Source organism: Amblyomma americanum, chromosome 1 (assembly GCF_052857255.1).
Source record: "Amblyomma americanum isolate KBUSLIRL-KWMA chromosome 1, ASM5285725v1, whole genome shotgun sequence".
NCBI lineage: Eukaryota > Metazoa > Arthropoda > Arachnida > Ixodida > Ixodidae > Amblyomma > Amblyomma americanum.
In genome coordinates this window covers 534,135,353-534,147,649 of record NC_135497.1, presented here as the reverse complement: position 1 = coordinate 534,147,649, position 12,297 = coordinate 534,135,353, and positions in this window count along the sequence as shown.

Genomic DNA, 12,297 nt, shown 5'->3' with positions numbered 1-12,297 from the left:
ATTACATTTGGAAGACCAGCAATTATTTGAGAATTCAGGGAAAATAATAGAATTATACTCAGTGTGCACAAGCTGTCTGTAAAGAGACACTGAATGGGAATACTAAGTTAAAGGGGCCTTGACAGCCTATTTTCACGCATACCCTGCTTATCGCATTTAATTCTCAACTCGTTTAATTAAAATTCCCCCAACTTTCAGTTGTTTCTGTGCGGCAAATATTTTGAAAACGATTTTTTTCTGTTTCTTCTGCGAACTGCTTGCTGGTCTGGCAACAACCTCTGATCGCTGACGTTAGAAGGGCATGCGCACCCCGCGTTGTCTGCTGCGCGCTGTTGAGGTGCTTGCATGCACGTCATAGACGGCGGTCGCTCGAAAACTTTTCTTTTTTTTGAGCTTATTCAAATAAAATACATTTCCGGTGTTTTCTTTTCGGAAGCCGTCAGCTTAGTACGCTAGCTGAGAAATCCTTAGGAAAGCAGACTTGCTTGTGGCACCCCTTTTCTGATTGTTGAGGAAACAGAAATGGATGGACCCCTGCTTTATTATTTACGCTCATAAACAAGTTATTTTTATGTTATGAGTGTGGTTTCTTTTGAGTAGTCGAGTGATTTTGTATGCCAAAAGCGGCACGTGCCGTGCATTGCATGCCTTCGCCGATGTGCGCCGTGAAAACCGCGTCGTTTTGTAGCTGGATACCAGTTTCTTGTCCGCTATTCATCGGCTTGATAATTAAACTCAAACTATCACAAGGTGGCACTGGAGTAACCTTGAGGCACGAAAGGAGCAGAGAAAAGTGCCGAATGAGACGACTTCCCGCTGCATGTGTGCATTTGTAACATACATTCCCTTCGGCTCATAGAAGCCTTTTGAAGGAACCAAGCCGCTTGCAAAACCCTACGCGACTCGAATGTTTTCACTGCCCACACCGATGAATGGTCACCGCTGTCTAGATGAGTGCTTGAAAATGATAGTTCATCATTTAGCGTTTACTGTGCGTGCGCATTGCGGCCTAGGAATGCGACGATCACGACAACTGTAGCCCCGCGCTGGGATTGTTTACATAGCTGTGCGCAAACAGTACTGCTTGGCATAAAACTCAAAGTAGGCTCTCCTTATCTTCAATATTACGTAGTATTGCTCGCAAATTGTAGCTTTCCTCGTGTACACACTATGATAACACTGCAATAAGCACCGCTGATGCTATATCGCCTGCTTGGGAAACGCCTCGCATAGGACCGGCGCTTCCCGCTGAATGCATCTGCTTCCTCTTATGTCATCAGTATTTGATTTTAAAGCGCTTTAGCAAAAGATAAGTTTGGACATTACTTGAAATAATGAAAACTACCAGATTTGTTCTCCACAGTCGACGCCGACTGCTGCTGCCGGCTGCCTTCAGCACATGCTGTGAACACCGGGTCACATATCGACACTTCCCCTTTATTGTACTCGCACCCTGCGATGTAGGCAGTCGTCGCTTTGAGGGCACTGTAGCCAAAGCTAAGCTCAACAGCTATTTAAGGTGCTAAAACTCGCGAATTCGCTCTTTGCAATCGCCGAAATTGCACACACGAATCCTGCGTACTCGCTAGGCCTCGTCACGAAAGGGGCCGGCGGTCCACCGTTGACCGAAATTCAAGATTATGGCAAAAGTTCCTTACTGATTAGTAATAAAGTGTGAAGTTATGAAATGCAGCCGCTCGGTTTGCTTTTTTCGATGTGGATAAGGTGCACAAGCGCTGTCTTTCGGGCCGTCTATTCACCGGGTGTGAAACTTTCGCTCGGCCGCACAAGCCTAGGCGACGGCGATGAGTGGCACCGTCTTGCGGCGTTTTCTCTCCGTGTCGCTTGCCTCGCCGATAGGTTCTATGCGCAGGCACCGAATAAAAGCACATCTTCTCTCGTGCACGAACATCGCGCGTATGTCGCCGTGGCTAGCATCAGGTCCAATAAGTTTTAAAGTTCTTAAGTTTATTAAAATATGTCATATCAACTAGCCCCCACCACACTCTGCCAGTTCCTACTACGTTCACTCTTTTTAGATTACTGCGATACGGGGTCATTGGTCCTGCTGGCGTCGTCGTCGGTATAGCTTGACAGACTAGTGCGTCAGCGATGGCATTTGCATACCGACCAGCCAACCGATCGCCGTAGCATCGGCCTAGTGTAACCGGACCCTATACCGAAGAATAACTGCGTTACAATTATTAACGCTTGGCCTTGTGCAGACGAGACTGTGGCATTTCAGCTCTGCCAAAACACGCTGACCTTTCTCTGAATGCTCGGTTCAGGTATTTAACTACAAATGAGGCAGTGAGTACAGCATCCTTTATTTTTTTTTTCATTTAATGTTACCTCTCCACATTTCATGAGAGTGAGCATAATGATTTGACCAAGCATGTTCAGGAAACTGCCTAATTCAAGTATTCGAGGGACTCCGGCCCTGGTTCATCACAGACTCGCGAGTTTGGTTGTTTATGCATACGTACCACCTTTTCAATGGTGAGGATTTTATCTTTCATAGCATGCCCGTACAGGAGAAAACAATACATTTTATAATTTGAGAATGCCACAAGCGCGCGGAAAGAAGCCAGTTCAAAGGCTTAACCGAGAACTGAACCCCTTGACTGTCTGCTGAGCAAACAAAACGGAGTGTAAATCTGTTGCAAGCATACCATTCTAAACATGCTCATAGCATGGCTGCACACAGGGTGGATGCACAGAATGCAAGGTAAAAGTCTCTGTAGTGACATTCCTGTCTCATCTTTCTGTCCATCATCTGGTTTGCGCTGTTTTTATGTATTTCACATTCTTGACTGCTTGGCCGTGCGTCGAACCACTCAACCAATTGTTACTGGCCAAGCAGACACGCCACGAGCTTCAGTTTCTTGAATCTGCATGGGGTGTTACCACAGGTGCTTCACTTGGAGGCAATTTTCGGACTGTCATCATCCTGAGATGTGAATCTCTCAATCTATCACAACTTAGTGTTCCCATCTGGTTTCCCTTTAATAGTGGCATTAAAAGGCAGTTATGTGTTTAAATATAGTGACATCACCTGTTGACTTGCTTCGTAATAGCAAAATCATCCACAAATTGAAATTCTTCACTGGTTGATAATGAGTTTATGGCAATAAAATGTTATTATCTGTTTTGTCGAGATGCAACCATGTGGAGTCAAAATGGTCGCAGAAATTTTCTTCACCTCATTCGCATAAAAGCCTTGCGTAGGATGATGCACAGAGTTGGTTGGGCAACACTTCTTGTTTTTTGTAGTCAGACAATTGCAGACTACTTGCAAGTTGGTTATGCTGTTTGGAAAGTACTTCTAGTGGGCCCTATGGTATGTGTGCTGAAAGCAAGAAATAGCACCATAATTATGGTTATTCTTTCATTTTATCTCATTCTTAGAAGTTAGTTTTTTATGGGACTGGAAATTTGCCCATGATTGTGCTTTAGAATGATAGTAATAAGATGTATATGTTCCTTTTCATTTCAGCAGGTTATGAGCCAAAAACAAAAAAGGGCCAAAAAAAGGAGGTTTTTCCACAAAAAGCTGAGCTTTTCTTTTGAAGAAAGCTCTTCTTTAGATGAAGAGCTCATGGAGAAGAGGGCACTGGATGAAAAAAAAAGAAATAGAAAACCTACAATTGGAAATTAGGTCCCTTAGAAAAAAGCTGTCACAGGAACGCCAACGAAACTATGACCTGCAAGAAGTGGTCATAAAAGGAATTGGGGAGGCACATAACTGTTTGCATCTCAAGAACAAAATTGGTGCATGAGAGATGCAGTGCCAACAGTGTTTGCTGAGGTGTTTCTTTGTCAGCGTGGCTGCTGTTAGTTCCACGTTTATAGCAACTATTCTTAGCAAGCATGTATTTGGGCTTTTAGAGAACATTAGGCAGGGGCAATGCATGCTTTGACTAAGATGCCCTATCATAAATGAGGTGGTGAGCCTTGTGAAATTGAGTTGTTTGCCTCAGTGTCTTGATAATATATTAATTGCTGACTTTCTGGTGGGTAAAATTCAAAACTTGGCGGTATTTGCTGTGAGAAATTCCGTTTTATCTTTTTGAGTAGTATATGAGTGCAGGTGTATAGTGGAATGAGTGGTGGCGTGTAGTGCATAGAAGAATGAGTGACGGTTTCCAGCCAATGATGATGCAATCAAGATAACATGACACATCTATTTTGCCTCATTTCCAAACGGGTATCACGTTTGGTGCTGGCATTGTCTTTGCCTGAGGTAATTCATTGCACGTTTTTAAAGGGGGACCCACATGGAGCGAACTTGCACTGCAGAACGCCAACGCTCTTCCGCCGTGCAGCACCACAAGCGGCGGAAAATGGGTGGCTGCCACCAGACCGCTACTGCAAGGATTTAGAAACGGCGTGATTCCATATGCTTAGTAAAATGCTGAAAAGAACAGCTGTTCATTTACAATTAACCTATTGATTCCATGATGACAAAGAGGACGAATTATTCTTTGTGACCCCTTACTGAACCAAAATAGTTAACCTATTTGAACCTCTTGCACTTCCTGACATCAACCGACGTGTAGTGGCTAAGCCTAGCAGCTTTGGAAATCCAGAATTCTGAAAATCTGGCGCGTTTCATCGCAAAAATTTTGTGCTGCGGGCATCTTCGGACAAAGCGAAAGCTTCGTGCGACTTTTGTTTGCCGTGAACCTGAGGCACAGTGTAGCGGTAACGACGAGTTCATGGTGAAGCAAGAGGCCGCTTCGGCAGGTGCGGCCATGTTGTAGAAGCGGGCGGAAGTCAGACGTGGTCGCACCCTGATTGGTCCGCGCTGATAGCCCACGTTGGCCGCTTCCGGCGAGCGGCTGACTGCCGAGCGGACATATCTAGCCCGGCTTGATCAGCGGCGAACGGCCGCCCCGCCGGACGCCAGTTTTTTGCAAGAAAAATGCTCCATGTGGGTCGCCCTTAAGACTGCTTGTTGTTGAATTGGAGCTTCACGAATAGCACTGTGTCGTAATTAGTCATTCACCCCACTGGTCAAACAGATATGCTAAGGTGTGCTTAGAATGGGAGGTGTGAAAAGTGCAGTACATTCACCATTGAGAGAAGTAGCCTGCTTGCACATGAATGTCACTAGGGCAAAATCAAGAGCTGCCATCTAGGGCGCTGGCACCACGCTAGCGGGGAGGCAGCTTGGAAGTATGAACAGCATGTGTGCACACTTGGTTAAGTTGGCGATGTAGGTATCTCATGTAGGATTGTGATATGGTGATTCATGAGTATAAGAGCATGACAGTGATTTTGCTCGATAAAATGCATGACACTCGGCACCTTGAAGAGCCGAGTGGCGCCTCTCGTCATTGAGGGATTTGACAATGTCGCTCTGTATAAGGTTGCGATTTCGAACTTTACATTAGAAAAGTTTTTCTCTTCGTCGCACCTGTCTAAAAAGATAGGGTTGCTATGTTTACGCACAAGTACCCTAAAGGAGACGAGTGTCAGGAAGAGAACTCTCTCATTCATGAAAGGTGCAGTTTCAACATGTTTATATTTACTCTAAATAAAGTGAATGCTCCTGAAATGAATTATAATTACCCATGCTGTGCTGCAATTCTTGCAATGTTTAAAATAAAGTAATTGGGAACTGCATGCAGTCTTGATGTGGGTATTTCTTTTCTGTAGGCAGGTGACATAAGCACAGAAGTAAAAAAAAGCACAGTACAGCAGATGAAAAGAAATTTTGGCACAGTGTTAAGTGCTCTGGGATTATTGTGGCATCCTTCAGGACAGCAACTTGAGTTCAGACATCTTGAGAGTTAATTCAGTATAATGCAGCTGATCATGCACACTACCAACACAATGAGCGGCCATATTTTTCTGCTCTACAGGGATTTCTCTCCTATGTGAGCTTAATCTCGAACTGAGCTCAAAGAAAAATAAAGCCCTGTGATGTGTGAAATGCGCAGTCGCAATAGTTAATTTGTAAAAAAGTTTGAAGACCTTAAGCTGCTCTGTTTCCTTGTCAGGTCATTCATGCATTCAAGGGCCAGTTTTGCCTGGCCGGTTTTCACACCTCCCCTGCTATACACCCCAGTTATGCAGTCTTGCTGAGTGCATTGGTATGCGATACAATGTATACTGAAGTATGAAATTGGATAAAAATAAGCAGAAAACTTACTGGCTTGAAAAAGTTTATTTTCATGGCCTTCTTGGATTTTTTTTTTATTAGAAACAGGCTTGTTTCTTATGTTGCACACAAGCGGAATGTACAGTGTCTCTGCTTATGGGTGCAAAAAAAAGATTACAAAGGCCATCTGTAATGGCAGAAATTGAGAAGTATTCATTATGTGAACACTCAGTTTAACATGTTGCACAAATCGCATTTTTTGTCTCCAGATTTTGCGGTTTTGTTTTCATCATTATTGGGTTTTCACTTGTGACGGGGTGTTGAAGCTATCTGTTTGGCATGAATACAAGTGCTTTCATCGTGCAGGAGAGGTGCAAGAACACCTGAAGAAAAGAAAAACCTGCCAGTGCAGTGAACAGCAACAGGTATGTGAAGTTGCAAGAGTGGCAGATCGGGCTAGTTGGTAATTTTTCATAATGCGATACAGCGCGAATAAAGACGGGGACGAAGCGAGACAAGACACCACAGCGCTGACTTCAACTGAATTTTTATTGCGGAAAGGGAATTTCCTGTATAAATATTTCCTTTCCGCAATAAAAATTCAGTTGAAGTCAGCGCTGTGGTGTCTTGTCTCGCTTCGTCCCCGTCTTTATTCGAGCTGTATCGCATTATGGAAAATTACCAACTAGCCCGATCTGCCACTCTTGCAATTTTGCATACTGTTGCTGTTCACTGCACTGGCAGGTTTTTCTTTTCTTCAGGTGTTCTTGCACCTCTCCTGCACGATGAAAGCACTTGTATTCATGTATTTATACAGGAAATGGAATTTCCTGTATAAATATTCCCTTTCCGCAATAAAAATTCAGTTGAAGTCAGCGCTGTGGTGTCTTGTCTCGCTTCGTCCCCGTCTTTATTCGCGCTGTATCGCATTAAGGTATGTGAAGTGTAGTGAGATTCAATACTGGCATATACAAGGGCATTTTCAATTTGTCTTGCAGGTGTGCAACTCGGACATACCGGCCACGAGGGAGCCTGAGCTAGGCTCAGAATCCCTTGGGGCAAGAGGCGTGCCAGGTGAAGGGCTGGCAGAGCTGGCTGCAGCTGCACCAACTGCAGTAGAGGCTGCTGCCTCCAGCAGTACGAGCCCAGCACAGCAGGGGCTACCAGTGCAAGTGAGTGGCACACATGATATATACAGTTAACGACCATTATTACTTTGTAGTGCCAAAAGAGAGGTAATGGTATTTGGTGCACTGAATGTTGTTCAATTAGTAGGACAAGTCTTCTAGTGTGACGGGTAGAAGATCAGCCCATTTGCCCTGAGTAATATTTTCGTTGTTTTATCATAACTAAGTGTTCATTATAACTATATGGCTGTTATAAGTAAGCCTGATTGTGTTGGGAAACAAGTTCTTATTTAAATCACTATTTTTCACGAAAGAAAACTACTGGCCCTAACTATAGTTCGTGGAAACATACATTGGCAGTGTGTTTTTAGAATATTGAAGTCAACAGTTTGACGGAAACCCATCTAGTCGGGATGATGCATGACAAAAAAAATGATGCCGACCAAAAGAGCGAAGACAACTACATTTCCCCTTCCACGCGGCAGCCTTGTTCACAGTGAGGGCAAAAGGTAGAGTCGACGTCTTAAAGGGGTCATGACATGGTCCACCAACAAATCGTGGTTTTACATTGCAGCTACTAGCCACAACATTGTTATGCATGCCTAAAAAAGATGCAGAGCTGTACTTGCGCATTTGAAGTGGCAATTTCAATTAAAGCTATCAGCTCTAAGCCCCTCCCCTGACAGCAACAGCCATATTGAAGCAGCCTGAGCTATGTCATAAACCGACAGTGCCGTTGTCTGCTGCAAGACTGCCGCGTGCACGGTTGGTGCGGAGCAATGTGTTCGTTCTTCGTTCAGCCCTCATTGTGAACAAAGCTCCTGTGGGGTACCTGAAATATCTAGTTCGTCATTCTTTTGATTAGTGTTGATTATTTTTTGTTGTGTTTTTAGAAAGCAAGATGGCATGTAGCGTATCACTTTCCAAATTTAATTTGCCATTTGGCAGGACATTCTTTGTGCCCTGTCAAATATGTCCTGTCTTTCACTGTAGTGGTGAAAAATTCTCTTATTAGTTATTATTCCTGGGCTGCACTTCCCATCCAAGGTGTGTTAATGCCTTGTGTGGGGTAATTGATTTTGCTGTTGATCTGTTACTTCTCGAATATCATTAAAATTTTCCAGTCTTTCTTATCGTTCGTGTCATCCTTGTGTCATGCCTTGTGGTTTACAATGAAACTCATTGTCTTCCTGACAGTTTTGCTCTTCACCTTTCTGCTTCTCCAGTGGTTTCATATGAGGAGCTGTGTATTTAATAGCCACATATGCAGTCATGCAAGGTATTTTTTCTGTTTTGGCCGGTCACGGGCTTGAATAGAGTAATCTATCTTAGTAACTAGTTTTCCCGAGAAGATGCACGTATACCCTTTTAATTACTCCACACAGAATGATGAGATGAATAGCTGGCATCTCCTCAAAAATACATTTGTTACAGCAGTGGTTATTACTAATAATTCAAAAGTTATTCTAATAGCAATGCTCGAGTTCTGTATGGGGATATTTTTGTAGATTGTTGGCTGGCATTCGATGTTCGTTTGGCTGCGAAGTACTTAAAGCTGTAACTGAGCACTTCACTTTTTCGGAAGTTATTTCAACAATCTGCGCTCCACCGTGTCATGCCAGCCATTTTGTTTGTTTACATTTTTCAGATTTGCGGTTGACTCTGTCCTTGGCTTGGATTTTGATGGCTAAACTTAAGTGCTGCAGAATTGCCAGAAATAATATTTGAAGCCTTAATATTGCCCAGAAATGTTCTTAACAGCTTTTGAAACAGTACGCAACAATTTCAAGCACGTTTTATGGGCGCTGATGTCTTTTAATTAGACTTTTTTTTCACCAATTGTCATTACCATAATTTGCCAATGACTATTTTTTACCATGTAGGACCAAAAGAGACCGAATGACATTAATTTAGTGACATTAAAGACAAGAACCCTACATCTGTGCACCACCACCACGCAGATCCTATCGCATCGATCACCCTCTTCCATGTTCTGCACCTGTGTGCCGGTGCCAACGTCTTTACCAACTCATTATTTTGTTGAGTAGCAACTGACTGTAGACGGCCTTCCCTATCATATCGCTGCCATAACTTGCCCATCATTGTTTATGACTGCTGTCACTGGTGCACCATTATCCCACCCTTTATGTAACACCCCATTTGGGATCTTTAATGAAAATAAACTGAAGTGAAATTTGTTAGTGTGGCAGGGGTATTAGACTACTACCTTATCATTCTTTACTGAATATGAAACCCTCATGCCTGCTTATTGCAAAGGTGCTGTCACATAACTTGCTTGCATAGCAAATAACCTAACACTGTGACCATCTTTAATTAAAATTTAAATAAATGATAATAGTGCACTTTACTTGCAGAGTTCTTGATTAATACCTGTGCACAATAATTGGGAACTGAAATGACAATTTTATTTTTGCAGGCGCAGATTTATGTGCCCACTTCATCGGTAATCGCCCAGGAGCGGCAAGGGGCCCCAAGAGGAGGTGACACACAGAATGGCGGTATAGAAAACGAGGAGGTACAGAATGGAGATTTTCATTTTTACTCGCAGCTTTAATGAATTTAATAAGGTTCAGGCCATCAGGTGAATTAACAAAGCGTGACAGTCAGGAAGAGCTTGGAAAGAACATTCAGGTCTGATAATCGTCACCCATTAATTTTATATGTTGTTGTTAGTGGTGTGGATGTACGAAAAGTTGCTACAGTTAGCGTTAATTATGCCTAAGTTATCATAAAATGAATTTTCAAGCCCAGCTCCACTGAACGAAAATTTTGTTGAAGTGAAAACAAGCCTAAAAAATGGTTGTTTGTGGCAAGAACTTTGTTGCATTGTCTTCTATGGCTAGCTAACAGGGAATTAGAAATATTTCGCTTGATTTCGTTTAGGGGGTTAACTGGAGATGGCTCACAAGAGAGATGTGCTTGTATAGAACTTTTATGAGCGTATCACCCGTAAAAGAAGCTCGAAAGCAGTCATAGTGACAGGCACTTTGTACCTGTTCTGATGAGGAACTGTAAACAAGATTAAAAAATGGAAATTCTTAGGGCTGCACTGATGGCCTGCATTTCCTCAGGCTTCGGAACTGTTGTGGTCTACAATTCATAACTTCCTCTTATTCCTTATCGTAGCCCAGCTGCTGCATGCACTATGGTTATCATTAGCACTGCATGAAGATTAAAACAGTTTTTGTTGATTATCAGTAACCAATATTTTACTTGATGATGCGCTTTTTCTTAGTGTGTCTGACATACCTTACTTCAAATTTTTTTTAGGTGCACTTGGCCTGTGGGGTGACCCTCCCTAGAGGGAAATGGGCTTACCTGCAGACACAGCCCAAGGACTCTCTCTTTGTGCGGGAAATGGCAAAGGCTCTATGGGGTATGAAAGAGCTCTACAATAGGAGCATAACCGGTAGGCCCTGGCACCGTTTCCTGCACAAAGAGGGAGTTCCTGAGCTACCAGAGAGGCGGGCTCTTACGCCCGAAAAACTCAAAGCTCTCCGATGTAAGGTTATTCATTGTAAAGTATTTCTCAGCGTGTTACTCTTTTCTCATTCACATATTTGGAGACTATAATGCATTAACACTTGGTCCTTGGAGTTGCATATAATACAAAGTTTATTTGAGGATTCTATAATTGTAGGTACAAACCTGTAACTAACCATAGGGAAATAACTTTCTCTGCTATGGTGACGAGACTTGTGACCCTTTCAAAGCATATGGTGCAAGAAACAGTCTGAATCAATATAGTAGGAAGTAATTATAAGGGTGAATTTTTTCCATCTTTCAGTACCATAAAAAGCGCATCGATTGCATCAATTTCCAAAACTTTGTGTACTCAGTTATTTTTACTGTTTTCAGCGGCCTTCGAGATGCACATGGAAAAGCATCCCAGCAGCAAAACGAGGGAGGAGCGCTTGCGCAGCATAAATAGATCCCTTGGCGACATGCTGAAAGTGCTGAAAAATTGAGTGGCTACATATATGAATTAAAGATATTTAAAGTACTTTGCTTAGCTGCACATTTTAGCAGCACTTACACTGGTAGTGAGTGCTGTTCATGCATGTCAACACATACATGTAGAGTCATATATGGAGAAAAGTTTGCATGATGTGGGTTTGCAGAAAAATATTTCTTTAGGCGAAGCAAGGCAATCAAAATCATTGGATCATGTGGGCACATGCGTGCTCCATTTGCAAAAATACCAGCTGACTGCATATTGAGACAATGCCGAAATAATTTTTTTTTCTCGAATCTACATCCCACAAAATTTTGTCTATATACTGTACATATTTCAGTCTCACTGCGAATTTTTACTTCTGCAAATAATAATCAATACGAATATAGAACTGTATAGCTGCCTCATATTGCTAAAAATTGCATGCATGCTGTTGCATTCCCACAGTGTGCAATTGTAATCCGGGCTGAATCGCCCTCCACATGGTAGTGCGGAGTCCGCACAAATATGTGGAGTCCACCGCTTACGGACTGCTGTGGAGTCCGTTCAGTTCAACTCTATGGAGTCCATAACAGGCGGAGGTCCATAAGAATCCGTCAAGTACGGATGAACGCGGATACCCGTACACTGTGGAGTCCGTAGTTCCATAATTCCGTACGTATGGATCCGCTTTCTCCGTTGTATGGAAATTTTCGGCAGGGATGCTCGTGATTTTGAAGCGAAAACTTCACTAACCTGGTAAAGCCACTTTTCGCGTGCCGCTAAATTTGACCTCCTTTGACCTTGAACCGACGAGAAAACGCATGACAGCTATGACGTCAATCAGCCGCCGCCAGCGTTGAAACCGAGCACTCATCTCCTTCTGTAAGCCGTCGGCGTTCATTGTGTTCATTGGCGTTGACAGCGTTCGAGACTCCGATGATTTTGAGCAATGGAAGGGCGCGTAACTGGCTCACTGGGTCAGTGGTCGCCTCAATCGTGCTTTGAGCTACGTGGCGGTGTGGAGAGAGAGATGTGGGCTGCATGCATTAGCGCTGACGACTTTGTGGTAGGCAAGCGGCACAGTAGCAACAGGCCGCAGCATTCAT